The sequence below is a fragment of the Camarhynchus parvulus genome, chromosome 1 (genome assembly GCF_901933205.1).
Source record: "Camarhynchus parvulus chromosome 1, STF_HiC, whole genome shotgun sequence".
NCBI lineage: Eukaryota > Metazoa > Chordata > Aves > Passeriformes > Thraupidae > Camarhynchus > Camarhynchus parvulus.
The window spans coordinates 94,138,953-94,150,877 of record NC_044571.1 but is presented as its reverse complement, the minus strand read 5'-3'; positions in this window follow the sequence as shown (position 1 = coordinate 94,150,877).

Sequence of the window (11,925 nt, the reverse complement as noted above, 5' to 3'; positions counted from 1 at the left end):
GCTGATTATGCCTCCAGGTTATAGCTTGAGACAAGGCATTAACTTGTGGGTCTAGAACTCACAGCTACAGAAAGACACTGCTTTGTGTTCTGTGTGCTTTTTTCTTCCTGCCACCCTTTGAACCTCACAGCATTCATGAACCTCAGGTCTTAAACCACCACAGGCCTGCATTGTACAGCTTGGCCCAAGGTCTCCAGATTGCCTGGACTGTACCTGGCAGAAGTGTAAAGGGGTCTGTCTTGTACACACAGCTATGGGTAGTTTTAAAGCATCCTTTACAGTTTCCCTGTTCTTGGCTTCCTCTAGTCTTTGGCCAGCCACTGGCACTGGATAAAACTGGCCAAAGAAATAATATCCAACAGCTGAAAATCCCTGGTGAACAGAGACAACTACTTTGTTCCCCCTTTTATACCCTGTGTATTGAAAACACCAAAGGCGTGACCTAGAACAAAAAGGTCTGTATTGGAATTGGCTCAGCCTAGATAGAGAATTTGGAGCCATGTTCTGATTTGGCTTCCAAGAGGCATTTTAACATATAGATGTCTCTCTTCCTCTCAAAATCATTGCTCATGATTTCATCATTTCATGGTTTTTATCATTCATGGACATCATTTCATGTGTTGCATGTTCCTGACTCTCAGTTTGTCTCTATTTTCCAGTCAGAAGAAGGTTTCCATTGCCTTTAATTAACTTTAATTAGACAGTAGTATTACTGTAAAGCAGCCTTCTCTTGCCACAGGAGAGGGGTCATTACTAAGCTTGCTGCTGAGGTCGTTCCTTAACCACTGCTGCTGTAAACAGCTCATGAATTACTTCTGCAGGAACAAAGCAAAAGGCCAGAGACACGATGGCAGCAGTCTGCTATGTCCTGTGTCCACACTCATTCCAAACTGCTGTGAATGCTCTCAAACCAGAGGCTGTTCATCCAGCTGGATGAGGCACACTAGAGACAGTGGCTGAGAATATAATTTCTGAGTAGGACTGTTACACTGGCTGCTGTCAACTGTGGTCAAATGCCTTGTGGCTCAGTCACATATGAAAACTGCAATACTGGGAGCTGCTTTGCTCATAAGTAGTGCACCACGAAGTGGAATTATCTATCATACATGTTCCCCTTCCCAGCAAAGCTGGATAAGGGCTGTCAGATCTTTGCTCTAAACCTAAAATTCTTACCTTGGAGCTAATTGACAGCTGATTATTTTGTAGCCCCACAAGATTAAATCCTTGGGATTCTGTTGCCTGGTTATGCTTGCCTCTGCAATCCATTCTCTTATATGGTCCCTGTGGAACAGAATCTGCCTGGCCTGAATGGTGATAGATTGTTGAAAGAAAAGCCATCCCCTATCTGTAAAAGAATCACAAGTTTTCCTTACATTCCCATATCTCTGAGGCTTCAGTAGATAACAAGTCCTTATTTCAATCCTTTGGCAACGATCTTGGGATCTGTCCAATTAAACAGTTCAAGTAAAAGAGGCCAGGACCAAGGATACATATCTGGCTTCTTAAAGTCTAAGTCAACTGATGCTACTTTAATGGTGTTTGGCCTTCAGATCTAGGCCCGATTCAAATCTCTGGGGGCTGAGCTTTCAAGGCAGAGCTGCTCATACATCTCTTGGGCAGCTGTTAGAAGTGTAGCAGACTGACACAGCTGTGACCCTGCAATGTTCCTACACCTGTGGCTGAAGGCTCTCAGTGGACACTTTGGAGTGACACTTCTGAGTGTCTTCTGGGGTTTATTTAGAGAAGGCCTAGACAGCATCTACACATTTAAAAGCTGTTGGGAATCTCTGCATAGTCTGAGGTCTGCCCAGACCTAGCTAGAGCCTCACAGCTTACTTTAACTGTGATCCTCCTTGCATGGGTGGCAGGGCTGTTGCAGGCTCCTAATGCAGCTGTGTCACTCTGTGCTGACAATGGCTTCATTCTTTGGGCCCTGCTTTATTACAAGATGTTTGGTTTGTTTCTTTTCTTTTTAGTGATGGGTATAAAACTTACTGTTGTTTAATTTGAGAGTTCCTTATAAGCTGAATGAAAGGCATGAGGTAAAATTGATTGAAAGTATACATGTCATGAAGACTTGAAATTATTTTCTTCCACGCTGTACCTATTTTGACTATTCAGATGGTTAACTACCCATGGTTTTCACTAGAATCTCTAAATATACCAGTAATGCATAAATGACATTAAATAATGGTAGTGTTACATACATCTATAAATACATGTAGTATATATACAGCACAAATCTGTTTTGTAAATATCAATTTAGGACTCTGCTTTTTTATTCAGAGCTTTTTATCAAGGCAATCTTTTGGTTCAATTTAAAAACCCATGAAATTTCCAATAAAAGTCAAACTCTAGAAAAATAATAGAGCAGGCACTGGGACAAAAAGGATGAGCAAATAATAACGTTTACATGTTGAGTATGTATCAGATTTCAAAAGCAAATGGAATAAACTTAAGCAAAACAGCATGTATTCAGCTGTTGGAATCAGCTATAATATTATGAGAAATCTGTGTACCTCCTATTGTAAATATTTATGCTTTTGAATTTCCTTAGTAAACTGCCAGATATTATTCCCTAAAGAACATTATTTACTTGTTTTAGATTTTAGCTTATCTGCCCTTCAGTTCTGTCATGAGATTGAATTCTCACATTACTGACACATAGGGGTTTTTAAATTGCAGATCAAAGGGGAATACAATTCATACATGCATTACAACATTGTCTTTTAACACCTAGTAGACAATAGTGACTAAAATTTGACTTCATAAGGCATTAAAATTTGAATATGATGCCAGAAAAAGTGCCATAAATCTCCCTGGGGCTGAAATTCACTTGGTTTCCTCATATGAGTAACTTCTGCACAGTCTTCTTTATGCTAAATCAGTGCCAGTACTGCAACACAATTTCAAAGGGAGAATTTCATGCACTTGAAGATCAGGGGATTATTAGTGCAGGGATTATTCTATTTAAATTTACATATGAATTCTGCTCTGTCTCAGTGTACCTGCAATTATTAGGTTTCTGACAATACACAGTCTATTGATCGGTCTTGCTCAAGATTATGGAACAGACCCTGAATTCTAGCCTGCCAATCTAATTCCAAATGATTGTGCATCTGTGGATAATTTTTGTCCTATCTTTCATGCCTTAAATTTTGTCTGCTGTCTACTTTCCCCAGTCCTCAGTAGGGATACAGAGAGGCTTATATGCCTTTGACTTATCTGCCTTGATGCCTACCTGATAAGTCATCATAACAATGTTGTTTGTTATTTTTGCTTTGAGCTTTTAAATGGAAAATGCCCTATTGACTTCAATGACACAAGATCCAGCATTTTTTTTCTATAGGAGGCTGCAAGGGAAATGGAAACTCTCAGTGAAGACTTTATCTCTTCACTAGCTCACAGAGTCAGTAATTTAAGCTTCCTCTATACATTTACCTATCTCATACCCTTTTGGAAAATTTTCTCTTTGATCCAAGATGTGACTGGGCATTAAAGTATGAAACATGCTGCCACAATTGCATATGCTTTCCAACATCACTGATAACATCCTGTTCTGTCATGTTAGTGTGCCTGTTTAACTTATACGTTCCTTAGGTCAAGGACTGTCTACAGTTCCTTGTTTATACAGCAGTTATGAAATCTTTGTCCATCTTGATTAGTCCCTAGACATTACAAAAATAAACAAAGCAGTTAGGAATCATCAGTCACATCAGATTTGAACCAGAAGCATAAAGGCAAGGCCTCATCTTCCCTTGTGCCATTCATTCAGTCTTTTTTCAGCACATGACATTTCCACCTTCTCCTTCCCAGCAATTACCATCTCTTATTTTTTCTTTATGTGGCTAAAAAAAAGGTAAGAGAATAATCTCAAAAGTTCTTAGAAAAAATTTGTCATCTGAGCCCCTCTGAGTCCAGACAACAGCACAAAAATAGAAAAGGAGGGGGAAAAAAAGAAAAAAAAGTTTCATTTGGTAAAAAAGTTTTTATCAAAATAGCTGCAATTTGCAAGTATTAAATCTGGTCCACTGTCCTACAGTGGTAAGAACTGGACACTGGCTCTTTATAATTTCACAGCCCTCTGTAGGCTGCCAAATTAAGTATGTTTTGGATGAAAGTCTGAAAAAAGACCTGGCACCAAAAAAAGTTTTGGTGTCCACTTCCAGCCCCAATAGTTTTCTTTTAATCTTTAGCCAGGGCATGGGAAATACAATCCTGCTTCAATAAAAGTATTTAAGTGATCATCTGTTGGACTGGTATGTGACTTGAAATTCGCTCCCTTTATGGGATGAATAAGCTTCATGGAATCTGGTTATAAGCTGAAAAATCACTATGGAAATTTTTACGAACTTTCTTTCCTCTTTACTCCCCCAAATGTAATGTTTTCACTTCTAGAACCACTTTTCCTTCTTCTGAAGGTGTGTGAGGAGTAAACCAAGGGCAGCATATATCTACCTGGAATAATACCTAAAATTCTTCAAGGTTGTCCTACTGTATTTTAGTTCCCTAAATCTCTCTTTCACTGTCATGTGGCCATCTAAGTGATTTTCTGTGTCCTGTTGTATGCTTACAGATAGAAGAAGGAAAAAATAATTATTTACTTTCGGCTAGAGCCTGAAATAGTAAGTGAAAGCAGATGATGAACAACCAAAGTCTCAGTACTGTACATTGGTTTTTCAGGGTTTTTTCCTAGTTCTTTTGAAATCCACACTCCCACTCCCATGTACACGTGGCAGTGTTTGTAGGTTTTGAGCCTTGGGAGTGTTAGCAGCTGAGTCTTGTGTAACCTTTCCACTCCAGGGCGGGAGCTCCTCAGCTTGAGCAGCTAAACCACTGCTGGGCACTGGTCAGCCTGAAGTGAGGAGACCATGGGAAAACAAACAAGCAAACAAAAGCCAGTGTCCTGTGGAAAGCATTGCCCAACAAACAGACAAAAGACAGTGATTTATTTGCTGCTAAGTGACATCTTAAATCAAATACCAAAAGACATTAAAACTCTCTCCATTAAAGGCTCACGATTACTCTCTGTGAGGATATTATACATACTTCTATGACACGGTTCAAATGTTAGGGACTGAAGGACAGCTTGGCCACCTAAATCTGACTTGCCAGTTTCAGTTTGACAATACAATTTTCGCTTGCTATTCTGGGACTCTTAAATAAATTTGTAGTTTGCTCAGCTTTCTTTGTTTAGGCTCAGACGTTGCTGTGCTTTGATAATAAAAGTAATACTTCGTTTTTACACAATATCTGTCATAAGTGGAAGACAATGCATTTCACAAAATAGATCTGTGTCATTACCCTTTTACCTGAAGGAAAAACAAGGCTTTTAGATGTGAAGAAATTGGCTTTTGATTGTTAAAGTATTACTACATATAAAGCTTTTTTTTTTAAGGAAGATTAGAGCATGCTAATTATTATTTTTTATTTTTGTTTGCTCTTGTGGTAGATCTGTCCTGACATTGTGTTCTTGGTGGTCGTGTGCAAATCATTGAATCCTTCTTTCCCTTTATATTCTTGTCTATTGAAAATAGTGATGATATTTTGGTTTTAATTTTAAAATACTGATGATAATTCAAAGCAGATTAATAAAGTTACATTTAGAAGTAATGGTGAAGTGCTGCAAGACCTTTGGTGCAGAAGTATTTAATGACAGGCAAGGCAATACTATTCATTTGTTACAATATTCTGGACTGCTCCTGAAATACTGATACTAAACCCAAAGAGCCATGACTGTCTACTTACATGAGCCTTATTGGATTAACAAAGTAAAGGAAATTATGGTTTTTAAGGGATCACTTTTTTGTCACCCCCCATGCTGTTCTGCTGCGGCAGTGGCAGGTCCTACATTTACAGCGGCATCTTGGTTTGGATATTCTCTCAATCAGATTTCACCTTGATGGCGGATTTGTAATATGCTGAGTTGCTTTCCTCAAACAGAGGTTCTGGAGCTGGAAAGAGGCAGTTGCATTGCACCCAGCCAGTAGTAAACACCTCTAAAAAGCATGGTACTACAAGTCATTCATCTATAAACCATCTCCATATAACCTCCCTTAAGTTTCTCCTGCAGATCTATGCTGGTCCCACCTTTCAACAGGACTAGCTAACCCAGATGTCACTCTTCTTTGCTGGGACCTCACACCCACCCACTTCCCTTTCCTGAAACAGCATGCCAAGGAGCATGATGGATCACACAAGTCCATGCCCAGACATCTGTCTGCTTTCTATTTGGAAAAACAGCTTTTCACATTATATAGCCCAGTGTGCATGTCATCAGACACCCACAGTGTGTCTGGAATGTGGTGATACAGGAGCCTCTTGTTGGCAGCATCCAACATTTTTATCAGCATTTCAGTACTGAGAGGTCTGAGTGCTGAGAGGGGTGGGTTGAACTGAGGATATGAAGTGGTCACTCACTAGAAATGTGAAGGTGTGTGACTGTGATGGGATGCAAACTTTTAACAGTATTTGGTTCCTGGTTCTCACTGTGAAAGAACCATAAGGGTGCAGGGGAAGAGTCAAAAATTAAATAAAGATGAGGAGAATGAGCCTTTCCACTGCAAAGCTGGAGTGCTGAAAAAGGAAAGGACCTCCTGTTGATATCTGCAGCCTTTGAGGTCTCATTAATCATTCCCTCATTTGCCTTTTACAATGCCAGCCCTAGAGATCCCACTGATTTTTCCCTATTCTTTTCTCTGTACCTTCAAAACCTACTTACCACTGAACATTTGAATGTTGTGCTTATCATGGAGAAATTTCCAATGATTTCTGAATTAGTTTCTTGGTGTACAGTGTGTTATTTCTCTTGGTTTTCTTTTGAATTGCCTTATTTCTCAATGTTGTTATGCGCAAGAAAATGACTTTTTTTTTTCCTTTTGTGAGAACATTCTGCCACAAATTAAGCTCTGTGTAGGAAAATGTAGGAAATGCAGGAAAATTAGTTACTATCCCAAATCTAATAAGAAAGAATGAAGAGAACTAATGCTTCTCTGTGGCAGTTTTTCATAGTGTGAGGTAAAACTGTCATCTAGTGGTCATAATCTGTTCCTGAACTACTGTTTTCATTTGGATATAGCCAGAATATTTCTTATACCCAGGATGAAATATACTGAAGTATACCTGAAAATACTGAGCTAGGGAAAAAAAAGTGTCTGAAGGGCTTTGAGGTTAAGTGAAAAGCCTTAGAATCTTTCATAAACAAATTTATAACTTGGTGCAGCAAAGCTGTGAAGTCTCTTTTCCCTCTTTCTCCCACAATTTACCACAGTGACATATCACTTTCTGCTTTACTGAACAGCTGTGGGAGGCTGAAGATCAAGACAACTGAAGCTAAAATAGACCATCAAAATAACCTCTCAATAGTTATCCTGCTACAGTCATTTTACAGGTCAGTCTCAACTACTCTGCAACAAGCATGTTAATGCAATCAGAATAAAGCTGAATGTGCATCTCCTCACTTTGAGCTTCTTTGTGTACCAGTATTCTGCTGCTGCTGATTGGTAAAGGTAATGCTGACACCTACATAATAACTACTGGAGTTCAGTAAATAAGTGTGAAGAACAGCAGGATTGGTACATGGTGTAATAAGAATATGCTCTTAAAAAAGGGAAAATTGGCAGAGCAAAATGCGGTGTTATGAGTTTGATGACTCAGCCTGGAATATTACTCCATAGCATTAGCACTTGCATGTAGTACCTGTGATGCTGTGGACAGCAGCAGCTGTGATTCTCAGATTTTTTTTAATGGAGAAATTAATCTGTAGTGATGAGTGAGGAAGATTTTATGCAAACAGTATCTCCTGGAGTGAACTGGCTAGTGTAAATCATAGTACTTAGTAAACTAGCTTTCTGTCCAGTTTGGTTTCCAGATTCTGTTCATAATTTGTATTTTCAAAAGGTGGTGGATCCCTAGTTTTTGATTAGGATCCCTTTATTCAAGGTACTTTGCAAACTCAGAACTTCAAGATATCATCTGCCTTATGATACTTAAAGTTTTAAGCACATATTGAAGGGCAGTGCTGACGGAGGCAGATGGTGGGGACCACAGGGAAATTACAAGACAGTCTTTATGCAGTTAGAAATAATTTCAGTATGCCCCCACACTCAAGAATGTAATTGCTATTGAGCAGATATCATTGAAGAGGTTTAGCAAAGATATTGAATGAAAACATCTTTCTGGATGTTTATGCCGTGTCTTGACTGAGGACATCCACTGAGGTAGATTCTTTTTAAACTTAACACATGGTCAAAAATAGCTATCATCTTTAGTTCATCAGAGAGAAAAGATTTCTCAATGGTGAATGCAAGGGAGACAAAGTTAGGATGTGAAAGTCTTTCTTACATATTCATTATGAAATATATTTAGTAGTGAATATTCTTTGCTTAGTATTTTCTGTGAATAGGTTTTGATCTGACTGCATAATTTCTATGCAAATGTATTTTTTTAATCTTTCTTTCTAGTTATGACTAAATGCACTGTACAGTTTTATTTCCCTACCAATTAAATTTGAAACAGTTTTTATTCTGCTAAAGATTTTAGATTTATTAAAATTTCATTTTAATAAATTGGGGGTTTTGAAAAAAATTATTTAGAATTCCCTTGCCAATACACTCATTCTCAAGATTTGTGTAAGTACACTTATTCTTTAGATTTGTATGAAGAAACCCCTGCTACATCTAGAGGGAGAATGCTCATGTGAAATTCACCCAGCTCTGACAGGAAAACTTAAGTTTCTGTAGCCAAGAGGATAAACATAGAAGACCCTCAGGTTATTTTAATTCAAAACTGAAAGTAAGCTGAGCAGAACTTCAGCAGTCACGCACTGAACCAAAGGGTTACAATGGACAGCAGGGTTACAAACTAGGCTGTAAGTAGTAAACCATTAAATATGAGTAGGTGATACTGGCAGGAGAACATAGCTGTAAATCCTGCAAGTTGTTGGGATTCAGGGACTGGGTAATGTCTGAAACACCCCTTTGACTGAACTCTGTTATTAGGAAAGCTGTTTGAAGCAGGTAAGTGAGGATATAATTACCTTTCTGCTGATATTTGCAATGTAACCAAATCTTATGCGGTTTTGTTACAGTGATGAAGGACCTTGTTCCCATGAAACAATTTCCAGTTAGAGACACCCAGAAACTGATGCATGTACAGCAGCTAGGTTCAGCCTCAGCATTCGTGGTGCATCCATTTTTTAGCACTCCACTGTCATCCTAAAGAACGGGTGAGCAGTTACTCACTCTGTGGATGCACAGCAGCAGAGAATTTGCTGCCGTGCTGTGCGTGTGAGCTGGGTGCTGGGGACTCTCTACAGTCATAAGATAACTGTGAGTATTAACTGCTTGTTTAGAGCAGGAATGGCAGTTAGAACCTGTCAGGAGACTGAAAGATGCGTGTGAAGATAAAATACAGCAGTAAAAGTGCAAGATGCAAATTTACCAAAATTAAATGTTGCAGCATGAGATAGAGCATTGGTAAATGTGGTGAAAGCCAAAACTGTTCTGTACGGGATGAGCTGAAAAGCTGCTGACTTTCTTCCTGTGACTTTGCAACATCCTGAGGAGTTCAGAAGGCAGGCTGGCCTGACTGCTAAGAGTCAGCCAACACAGCATTTTTGTGTGGAGGATGTCTGCACCACAAGAGCAGCATGGTGCACAGAGGAGCAGCAAGCACCCTGAGGGGGAGAGAGGAGTGCACAAAGAGACTCTCTGCTTTAGAATTCCATGCTGCTGGGGACCAAGGGCATACCTGTGCATGTGTGTATACATAAGACTCTTAATCTTATTTTTCACAATCACAAAATAAAATTCTGCTTTTCTGCCCATAGCAGGTCTGAATGTGGAACAAAGTAAAGGACAAAGAAAATAATTAACCAATTAGCAACTTAGCCATGTCCAGGCATGGAACTTATGTGATTTAGTCCCATGTAATAGGCCTGTGAAGGATGTAAAACGCAACAGCTAGACAGCAGGTTAACAGGTAATACACTTCAGTAAATATATATTGCTTATAAACTGGCAACAATCTACCTTCAAGAGCTGATGAACCCCATTTATGAATATTGAACAATGTAAAACACTTTCCAGTCCACAGAAAAAAAGTCTTAGGAAGTGATGGCACTCTGGTTTTGGGTGGGAAAAACAGATCACTGGTCAGTATAACACCTATTTTAAGTGAGGAATTTTGGAGGATTATGCCTGTGTTGACTGGCTCTCTTCCTTGTTCAGTCACTGGAAACTGAAGTTCCTTTAAAAATTGTTTGTATCTGCTTGATATTCAGCTTTGATCCCTTCCACTCTAAAATGACATGCAAAAATAGAGAAAAGCAATACTTGCTTGCAAAAAGCACCTGGCAAGAGTGGCTGTTTGATAGCTGCTAGAGTGAGAGTAAATAACCAGCCGTATCAGTTTACATGAGTAATACATTTAGGAACTGCAATTAGCTTAGAAGTCTGTTTTCCAAGCACTGTGTCATAGTCCTTGGGAGCTTAGCTCAAAAGAAAGCTCTAACAAAGTGTGTCGAAAGATATTTCTAAATCTAAAGGAAAAATCCAGTTCTTCTGATGTTGCAATCAGACTAAGTACCCAGTCAGTCTTTTAAAATACTGAAATAAGAGGTAGTCAACAGAGGCTTATAAACATGTTTCTTTATTCTTACTGTAAAATCAGTTCATATTTTTGTTAGAAAGGCATCAATCAAAAAAATTTGACAACTGCTACTATATAGAGGACAATTTCTTTTACTTATTTCCAAGGAATATTTTGTGAAAGTGAGAGTAAGTCATCTCAAAATGAGACACAATAAGAAACATAAGCTAATTTGCATACAAAAAATTGAACTTGCAAGTACATTGACAAGAATATCAGTAAAATATCTAGACATACAAATGAAATGAAATTTCCATTTTGATAATAAAAATAAATATTACTACAACTAGCAAGCATTTTATCTTTTTTGTACATTATTGCACATTTATAGAAGATATATTTGTACTTGTTTTGTTTTGTTAAATATTTTGTTTGTTTTTGGTTAAAGTACCCTATGGGTTTTGAGTAATATAAGTATTTTACAGTATCTTAATGCTTATACTCTTAAGACAGAGAGGAATGCCATATCTTCATGGAATCTTATAGAAAAATAATCATACCAGTGATCTGAAACACAGAATGAACATATTTAGTGAAAATCACAAAATCATACAGCAGTTTGGGTTGGAAGGGACCTTAAAAAACATCAAGGCGCACCCCCCTGGCACTGGCAGGGTCACCTTTCACTAGACCAGGTTGCTCAGAACTCCATCCAACCTGTTCTTGAACACTTCAAAGGGTGGGGCATCCACAGCTTCTCTGTCAACCTATTCCAGTGTCTCACCACCCTCAAAGAAAATAATTTCCTCCTAATATTTTATCTAAACTTACTCTCTTTCATTCTGAATCCATTCCCCACTACCCTGTCACTTCATGCTCTTGTAAAAGTCCATTTCTGTCTTTCTTGCAGGTTCTCTTCAGGTACTGGAAGGCCACAATTCGGTCACTCCTAAGTCTCTTTTCCAGGCTGAACAATCCCAGCTCTCTCAGCCTTTCCTCATAGGAGAGGTGTTCCATCCTTCTAATCATCTTGGCGGCCTCTTTTGGATCCGCTCCAGCAGGTCCATGTCCTGCTTGTGCAGGGGACCCCAGAGCTGATGCAGGACCACAGGGGGGGTCTCACAAGAGCAGAGCTCCTTCCCCTGCTGGCCATGCTGCTTTGGTTGCAGCCCAGGACACGTTTGGTTTTCTGGGATGCAAGTGCACTTTGCTGGGTCATGGCCAGCCTCTCATCCACCCCAAGTCCCTTCTCAGCAGGGCTGCTCTCAATCTGTTCATGCCCCAGTCAGTGTTGATACCGGGGGTCGTCCCAGCCCAGGTGCAGCACCTTGCACT